This window comes from Panthera leo, chromosome D3 (genome assembly GCF_018350215.1).
Source record: "Panthera leo isolate Ple1 chromosome D3, P.leo_Ple1_pat1.1, whole genome shotgun sequence".
NCBI classification, from domain to species: domain Eukaryota; kingdom Metazoa; phylum Chordata; class Mammalia; order Carnivora; family Felidae; genus Panthera; species Panthera leo.
This window is the reverse complement of record NC_056690.1, coordinates 64,578,988-64,587,075: the sequence shown is the minus strand read 5'-3', so window position 1 is coordinate 64,587,075 and position 8,088 is coordinate 64,578,988. Positions and strand designations below refer to the sequence as shown.

Sequence of the window (8,088 nt, the reverse complement as noted above, 5' to 3'; positions counted from 1 at the left end):
TAGACAGAAACTGGATAACCCAGGGGCTTACTACTTGCAATTGGCTTCTAAGGTGTGGGGCAGTCTCATGGGACTAATTCCTTAATCTGTGGGGTTTGCACTAATTCCTTTTATGTTGGAATTAAACTGAATTATAGGACAGCCAGCTGAGGTCACAGAGAATTTCTTGATGTGGAGCAAGAAATATTCCACACATCTTGTGTCAGAAGTATTGTGAGTGTGGTAGTAATGTGAGAAACCAGTGAACATTTCATAAAAAATACATCATTTATGTTGTCATATAATGGGTTTATTATTGTTACTCTCAATAAATTATTTAATAAGTATTTTAACTTTTCCTCAATTTTAGTTTCTAACATAGCAAGTATCAAAACATACAATCCATAGACACATAGATTAGTAGAACAGACTAGAATAGTAGAACAGAATAGAAAACTCAGAAATGAACCCACAAATATATGGTCAATAAATCTTTGACAAAGCAGGAAAAAATATCCAATCAGAAAAAGACAGTCTCTTCAACAAATGGTGTTGGGAAAACCAGACAGTAACATGCAAAAGAATGAAATTGGACCACTTTCTAACACCATACATAAAAATAAATTAAAAATAGATTAAAGACCTACATGTGAGACCTGAAACCATATAAATCCTAGAGGATAACATAGCCAGTAACTTCTTTGACATTGTCTGTATAGCAACTTCTTTCTAGATATGTCTCTTGAGGCAAGAGAAACAAAAGCAAAAATAAACTATTGGGATTACATCAAAATAAAAAGCTTCTGCACAGTGAGGGAAATAACAAAACTAAAATGGCAACCCACGGGTGTCCAATAATGTCTGGGGGATCCTGGAAAGTAGCATGATAAAAAAGAAGTGGGAGAATCTGGGCATTGCTCTAGAGATGGAGGAGATGGAGGAGAAGGTGTCACAGTGTAGTAGACACCTGGAGGCTGTAAACTCTAGGCTCTGAGGCAGAGATAAGCCCAAACAGCCAAGAAGTCTCTAGAGAAGGAGAAAAACAGCCTGATGAACAAAGCCTCCAACTATGAGAAGAAACTAAAGTTGCTTCAGCAGGAGAACTGGTAGAACATGTTGCTCTTTGGCCATCTTCATCCTCCTGACCCTCATCTGTACCTATTAGGCAATGTGAACCTGAGATTTCTCCATAGTCAGCACAGGGTTCCCCTTGGCTCCCTGGTCACAATGAAACAAGTCCTTTAAACTTCAAGACAACAAAGGTACAGGAGCATTTCTCTGCAATGGAAACACTGCAGCAGGGCTTCCTGTTGGCCCAGCCCCTCTTGCCCCCTGGTCTTGCTGTGGGGCTTGGGTCTCCAGAAGGACTTTGTACTGGTTCCTCTCTCAGTCCAAAGGAAAAGTAATAAACAACAGCCATGCTCAGGGCATCTGGGTGGCTCAGTTGGTTGAGCATCCTACTCTTGATTTCTGCTCAGGTAATGATCTCATGGTTCATGGTTTCAAGCCCCATGTCGGGCTCTGCACTGATAACACAGAACCTGCTTGGGATTCTCTCTCTCCCTTTTTCTCGGCCCCTCCCCCACTCATGCTCTATCTCTCTCTCTCTCTCAAAATAAATAATTAAGCATTAAGAACAGCCAGGTTGCTTCTGTCTGCAAAACTTAAAAAAGTAAAATAAAATAAATAAAAAGCAGCCTATGAAATGGGAGAGAATATATTTGCAAATGATATATCTGATAAAGGGCTAGTATCCGAAATATATAAAGAACTTATATAACGCAACACCCCAAAAAACAAATAATCCAATTTAAAAATGGGCAGAAGACATGAATAGACATTTTTCCAGAGAAGACCTACAGACAGCCAACAGGCACATGAAAAGATGCTCAACATCACTGATCATCAGGGAAATGCATACCAAAATTACAATGAGATTATCATCTCAAACCTCTCACGATAGCTAAAATCAACACCATATATATGTATATATATGCAAATGTATATTACGTATATATGATGGAATATTACTCAGTCATAAAAGAGAATTAAACTTTGCCATTTGCAATGAAATGGATGGAGCTAGAAAGTATGCTAAGCGAATTAAGTCAGAGAAAGACAAATGCCATATGATTTCACTCATATGTGGAATTTAAGAAACAAAGCAAATGAGCAAAAGGAAAAAAGAGAGGGGCACCTGGGTGGCTCAGTTGGTTGAGCGTCCGACTTCAGCTCAGGTCACGATCTCACGGACGGTGAGTTCGAGCCCCGCGTCCAGCTCTGGGCTGATGGCTCAGAGCCTGGAGCCTGCTTCCAGTTCTGTGTCTCCCTCTCTCTCTGCCCCTCCCCTGTTCATGCTCTGTCTCAAAAATAAATAAACGTTAAAAAAATTTTTTAAAGGAAAAAAGAGAGAGGCAAACCAAGAAACTAACTCTTAACTGTAGAGAACAAACTGATGGTTAGCAGAAGGGAGGTGAGTGGGGGATAGGTTAGATAGGTGATGGGGATTAAGGAGTCATTTGTTGTGATGAGCAACAGGTGTTGTATGGAAGTGTTGAATCACTATATTGTACACATGAAGCTCATACTGTATTTAAGCTAACTGGAATTTAAATAAAAACTTTTAAAAAGATACAGTTCACATAAACAAAAACTTTTTGGTATTTTCAATAAATGTTAAGACCATAAAGGGTTCTTGAGACCAAAAAGTTCGAGAACAACTTCTTTAAAGAATAGCCGTTATCTGCTGAGGGAAACAGAGGTTTGTTATTAACCTCTAGGAGACTACACTATGATACTCTTAACAGAGCTTTTCAGAGCCTGCTGACAACATTATAATCTGCCGTGACACTTTAAGAGCCAAATGGCAGATTTGCTTGAACATCATCAGGGACCAGGTGAAAAGCCTTATTTTTCCCTGGATCTTAGTCAAAATTGCCAGTTTGGGGACTTCTTAATAAATCACTAGAAACAAAACAATCAGATATATCATATATGGCCTCCAAAATCCTAAGATCCCAACCAAAAAAAAAAAATTGAAACTTTCTTAGTAGTTGTCATTACACGATGTTACAATTTTTCTTTCTTTTAAAGGAAATATCCTGACAAGCCACAGATGAATAATTTCTAAATGTTTCACGAAGTGACAGACCACTGAATTTTTATGGGGCTTATCTTCTGACCCCTGGATGTAACAAATGCAAGTTACCAAGACAGGAAATTTCTTAATTTCTACATTCTGCTTACCAGGTCTCATGGATGACAAAATCAGTGGAGTAGACCAATGTGTCCTGTGGGATATGAGAATATAAAATTTCTTGCCGACTAATTACAGTTGATATAATCTTAATATAACAGAATAAAGGTATACCACTGCCCAAGTCAGGTAAAATCTAAACTATGCACATTTGTATACTGTAAAATGTACTCAAATTATTAATAAGTACATATCAGATGTCACTGACTGTGCTGGTTTGTTCTATTGAAGAGAATACATGTGGTTCAACTGCAACTGATGTCACCAACTGATTAAGTTTATGGTAATTGTTCTCATTCATCAAGATCCAACTATTTTCTGCATAGTCCACATTGGTAATTTAAACAGAGATACGATATGGATAACCACTCCATATCTTTTAAATTATTGATTATGGCACCAATCTCCAAGAAGCTCCCATGAACGTACTATTGTGTTTGTTTTATTATTTTTCATAAGAATAGAGAGCTTCTTCTTCTTTTTTTTTTAACTTGGCTTTTTCCAGAGCTCCAATCTAATGGGTCATAGAATCAGTATAGGGATTCTGTCACTTGCTGAGTACATCTAGTCTAACTATATACTTAAGGACTGGGGAACAGCCATGTGGTAATTTAGCTTTGAATAAACCTTAGCCAAAACTCCATTTACCTTCTAAATCGCATAAATTGTCACTCTGACCAGTAGGCTACTAGGGCTTTCTGAGTCCCTAAAGATTAACAGTAATGCAAATTCAGGACTCAATTATTCCAAAAATGTCTGGGTATTTTCCTTCTCCAGTCCACAGCCACCCTTTTGTACCTATAACAAGTATCATGTAAATACCAATTACTTTAGAGGGGACCACAGAGGAAAATTTAAGCACATACTTGGGAAATTATTGCAAAGGTCTTTCTTAAGCTTCTCCAAACCACCCCCCTCTTTCTTTTCCCAAGAGAAACTTTTCTTTACTGTTTAAGATATAGATATTGCTGGAGTAGAATTGGCTGAGGAGCTATGATCCAAATCAGATTAAGCAGGATTTTATTTCTAGGGGCCTCATGATCCCAATGAGACATCATCAAAGATATCTATGTATGAAAATATTCTGATTGCCACCTCGACTCTTCTCTGACAACTACGTACTACTGCCTTCTACCTCCCAGGAGTTCCATCATCTGCCCTACAACCAGTAGTCCTATCACAATGCTAGCATCTTTTACTTGCATCTATAGTCTGCAGAGAATAAATACAATATTTTTCAAGAATCATAGAACTCTTAGCAGTTCACCTCTCATGACTCTGTGAAGAGAATTCCTATAAATGCTCTCAAAGGTTGGAATGAATGAGCTGGAAAGGTTGAGGTGAATGAGCTGGAAACATGCAATAAATCTACCCTTGGTCCCTTTGATTGAAAGAATAATAATGATAAAAGAATAACTTCCTGCTTACAGGACCTCTCTGTATTGGCCTTTTCTTTTTAAAGATCAAACTACTCATGATGCTTGATTGACCTGTCTATCCACTCAAATGATGAACTGAAGAATTAAGCAACTATCAAAATATATATTGTTTTATTTTTTTAACGTTTATTTATTATTGAGAAACAGAGACAGAGCATGAACATGGGAGGGGCTGAGACAGGGGAGACAGAATCTGAAACAGGCTCCAGGCTCCGAGCTGTCAGCACAGAGACCGATGTGGGGCTCGAACTCATAAACCACAAGATCATGCATGACCTGAGGCAAAGTCAGACGCCCAACCAACTGAGCCACTCAGGTGCCCCACAATCAAAATATATTTAAGCATACTCTTGATATTGGTCAAATGGAGGCTGATTAAAAAAATAAATGCATGGGGTGCCTGGGTGGCTCAGCTGGTTAAGTGTCCGACTTCAGCTCTGGTCATGATCTCATGGTTCGTGGGTTGGAGCCCCATATAGGGCTCTGTGCTGACAGCTCAGAGCCTGGAGCCTGCTTCAGATTCTGTCTCTCTCTCTCTCTCTCTCTCTCTCTCTCTCTCTCTCTGCCCCTCCCCAACTCGTGTTCTGTCTTTCTCTGAAATAAACGTTAAAAAATAAAAAATAAATGCACACCTCAATCTAGACCACTTTTTAAAATAAACTCTAATTTTTAGAGAAGTTTCAGGTTCACAGTAAAACTGAAAATAAGGGTCAGAAATAGTTCATGATCCCCTTGTCTCTACCCACGCACAGTCTCCCCCATGACCAACATCCTGGACCAGAGTGATACATTTGTTCAATTGATAAACCTCCATACTGTCACATCATGATTACTCAAAGTTGATAGTTTATTGGGTTGTACATTCTGTGGATTTGGACAAAAGTATAATGTTATGTATCTACTGTTACAATATCATACAGAGTAGTTTCACTGTCCTAAAATGTCTTTGTGCTCTATTTATCTATTACCTCCACCAAACACTCCCTATTTCCTGGCAACTGCTGATCTTTTGGCTGTCTCCATCATTTTGCTTTTTCTAGAATGTCATATAGTTGGAATAATACAGGGTGCAGCATTTTCAGACTGGCCTCTTTCACTTAGTAATAAGCATCTAAGCTTCTTCAATGTCTTTTTTGATAACTCATGTTTTTTTAGTACTGAATAATATCCCATTGTCTGGATACACACAACTTATTCATCCATTCACCTACTGAATTTGGGACAATTATAAATAAAGCTACTCTTAAAATCTGTGTGTTTGGCATGCCTGGGTGTCTCAGTCAGCTGAGCATCTGACTCTTGATTTTGGCTTAGGTCAGATCCCAGGGTCATAAAATCAAGCCCCATGTCAGATTCCACACTGAGCCTGAAGCCTGCTTGAGATTCTCTCTTTTTCTCCCTCTGCCCCTCTACCCCCTTGTATGCTATCTCTAAAATAATAATAATAATAATAATAATAATAATAATAAAACAAAAATCTGTGTGTTTATAGATGTGTGCTATAAACATAGATGTGACTTTTGTGTAAACATAATTTTCAACTCCTTTGTGTAAATACCAAGGAGCACAATCACTGGATCATATGGGAAGGTGTATGTTTAGTTTTGTAAGAAACAAACTGTCATCCAAATTTGCTGTCCCAATTTGCATTCCCACTAGCAATGGATGACTGTTTCTATTGCTCAGCATCCTTACCAGCCTTTGGTGTTGTCAGTCTTTTGGATTTTGGCCATTCTAATAGGTATGTAGTGGTATCTCATTGTCTTTTAATTTGTATTTTTCTGATGACTTATTATGTGGAGCATCCTTTCATATGCTTATTTTCCATCTGTATCTCTAAGGTGAGATGTCTGTTAAAGTCTTTGGCCCATTTTTTAAATAAGGTTGTCTGTTTTCTTATTGCTGAGTTTGGTATCCAAAGACTACTTCGGATATTTGTTATCCAAATATACAAAAGATGCCCAAAAAAGGCACTCTTTATCAGATATATATTTTGTAAATATTTTCTCCTAGTCTGTGGCTTGTCTTTTTACTTTCTTGCCAGTGTCTCACAGAGCAGAAATTTTTAATTTTAATTAAGTCCAGCATACCATTTCTTTTTGTTATAGATTGTGACCTTGGTGTTGTAATCCAGGCCATTTTTACTGAAATATTCAGATAATTAAGCAAATGAAGGGTTTAGAGCATAATTTATCTAAATTATCATTGCCATAGTCATATACTATATGTCAATGATCTTACTGTTTCTATAATTCAGCAAGGCCAATATTAGTATTAAATTCTAAGTTCTTTCATCATTCATATAAGTAATGAAATGTCATTGTTAAGAGTACATCATAAATTAAAAATATAGGCTAAATATATGTCTTCAGAATATTCAAGTGAGAAAACATAAGTATATTTCACTGTTTTCTCTCAGCTTCAATTTCACTTCAGGGAACCTCTTTGCAAATCCTTTTAAAGTGGTGAGTTAAAGGAAGGAAGAGAGCTTGTGAGGAGCCTAAATTTGGCTAAATTTAGATATGTAAATGAATCTGCAGGGCTTGCTTATACTCCATAGGCAGTCTGTGCAATTTTTCTTTTTCCTTCCTTCTTACTCCACCCCCAATTAAAAGAGTGTTTCAGTTATGGGGTCAAATTCCCTGTGTTGACCTAGCTTTTTGGCTGCTTTGTGAGGGTAGAAGTCTGTACACCACAGAGAGGTGGCATTTAGTTCTCTTATAGTTAAGAAGTGAATGGCACTAGTGAATGGAGATGGGCATTTCTATTCTCCTGAGGAGATAATATGGGTTGAGTTAAGAAGAATTTTCTAAGCTTAGTATCCCCTAGAAATGGATTCACCATTTCTGCTAAAATGGCATGCAGTCCTGGGATGATGCCAAAAAAAAATTTACAATTTTGAGTCACATTGGAAATTGGAAAAACACACAGACCTGATGAGGGAGCATGAGGCAGGCTGAGGGGCAAAGTATAAGCTAGCATGCCCCCTCCCACGCCAGTGGGATCTGTGTGATATTCTTTGGATACTCCAACTACCCAAGAACAAAGGAAGGGAGTTTAAATGCTTGCCATGATAATGTGGAAAACTAAGACAAATGAAAAATTAAATTCCCTTACTGCCTACAGCCCATTAACAAGTTCTTGAAACCAGCAGAGTGACCTCCCTCTAGAAGCTCAGCTACCTCAATGATGACACTTTGCTAGGGGCAAAAGAGAACCTTAGCTTAACATTATCCCAACCTCTAGGATCCTGTAAGTCAACTTCCTTTATCTCAACTGCCCCAAGATACATGCTGGCAATCATATTCCAAGCTTATGGCCCCTCGATATACATCTGAAGGGTCTCATGACTGAAGTTTTATTAAATGGTAATAAATGGCATTTTCCTAGCAATAGCTAGCCCTTCAAGGTCCT

The 8,088-nt window shown here is 38.0% G+C and overlaps 1 pseudogene; it reads left to right on the top strand.

Moving 5' to 3' along the window:
* Positions 1 to 862: 862 nt before the first annotated feature.
* LOC122203188 lies at positions 863 to 1,144 on the top strand (annotated as a pseudogene).
* The last annotated feature ends 6,944 nt before the right edge of the window (positions 1,145 to 8,088 follow it).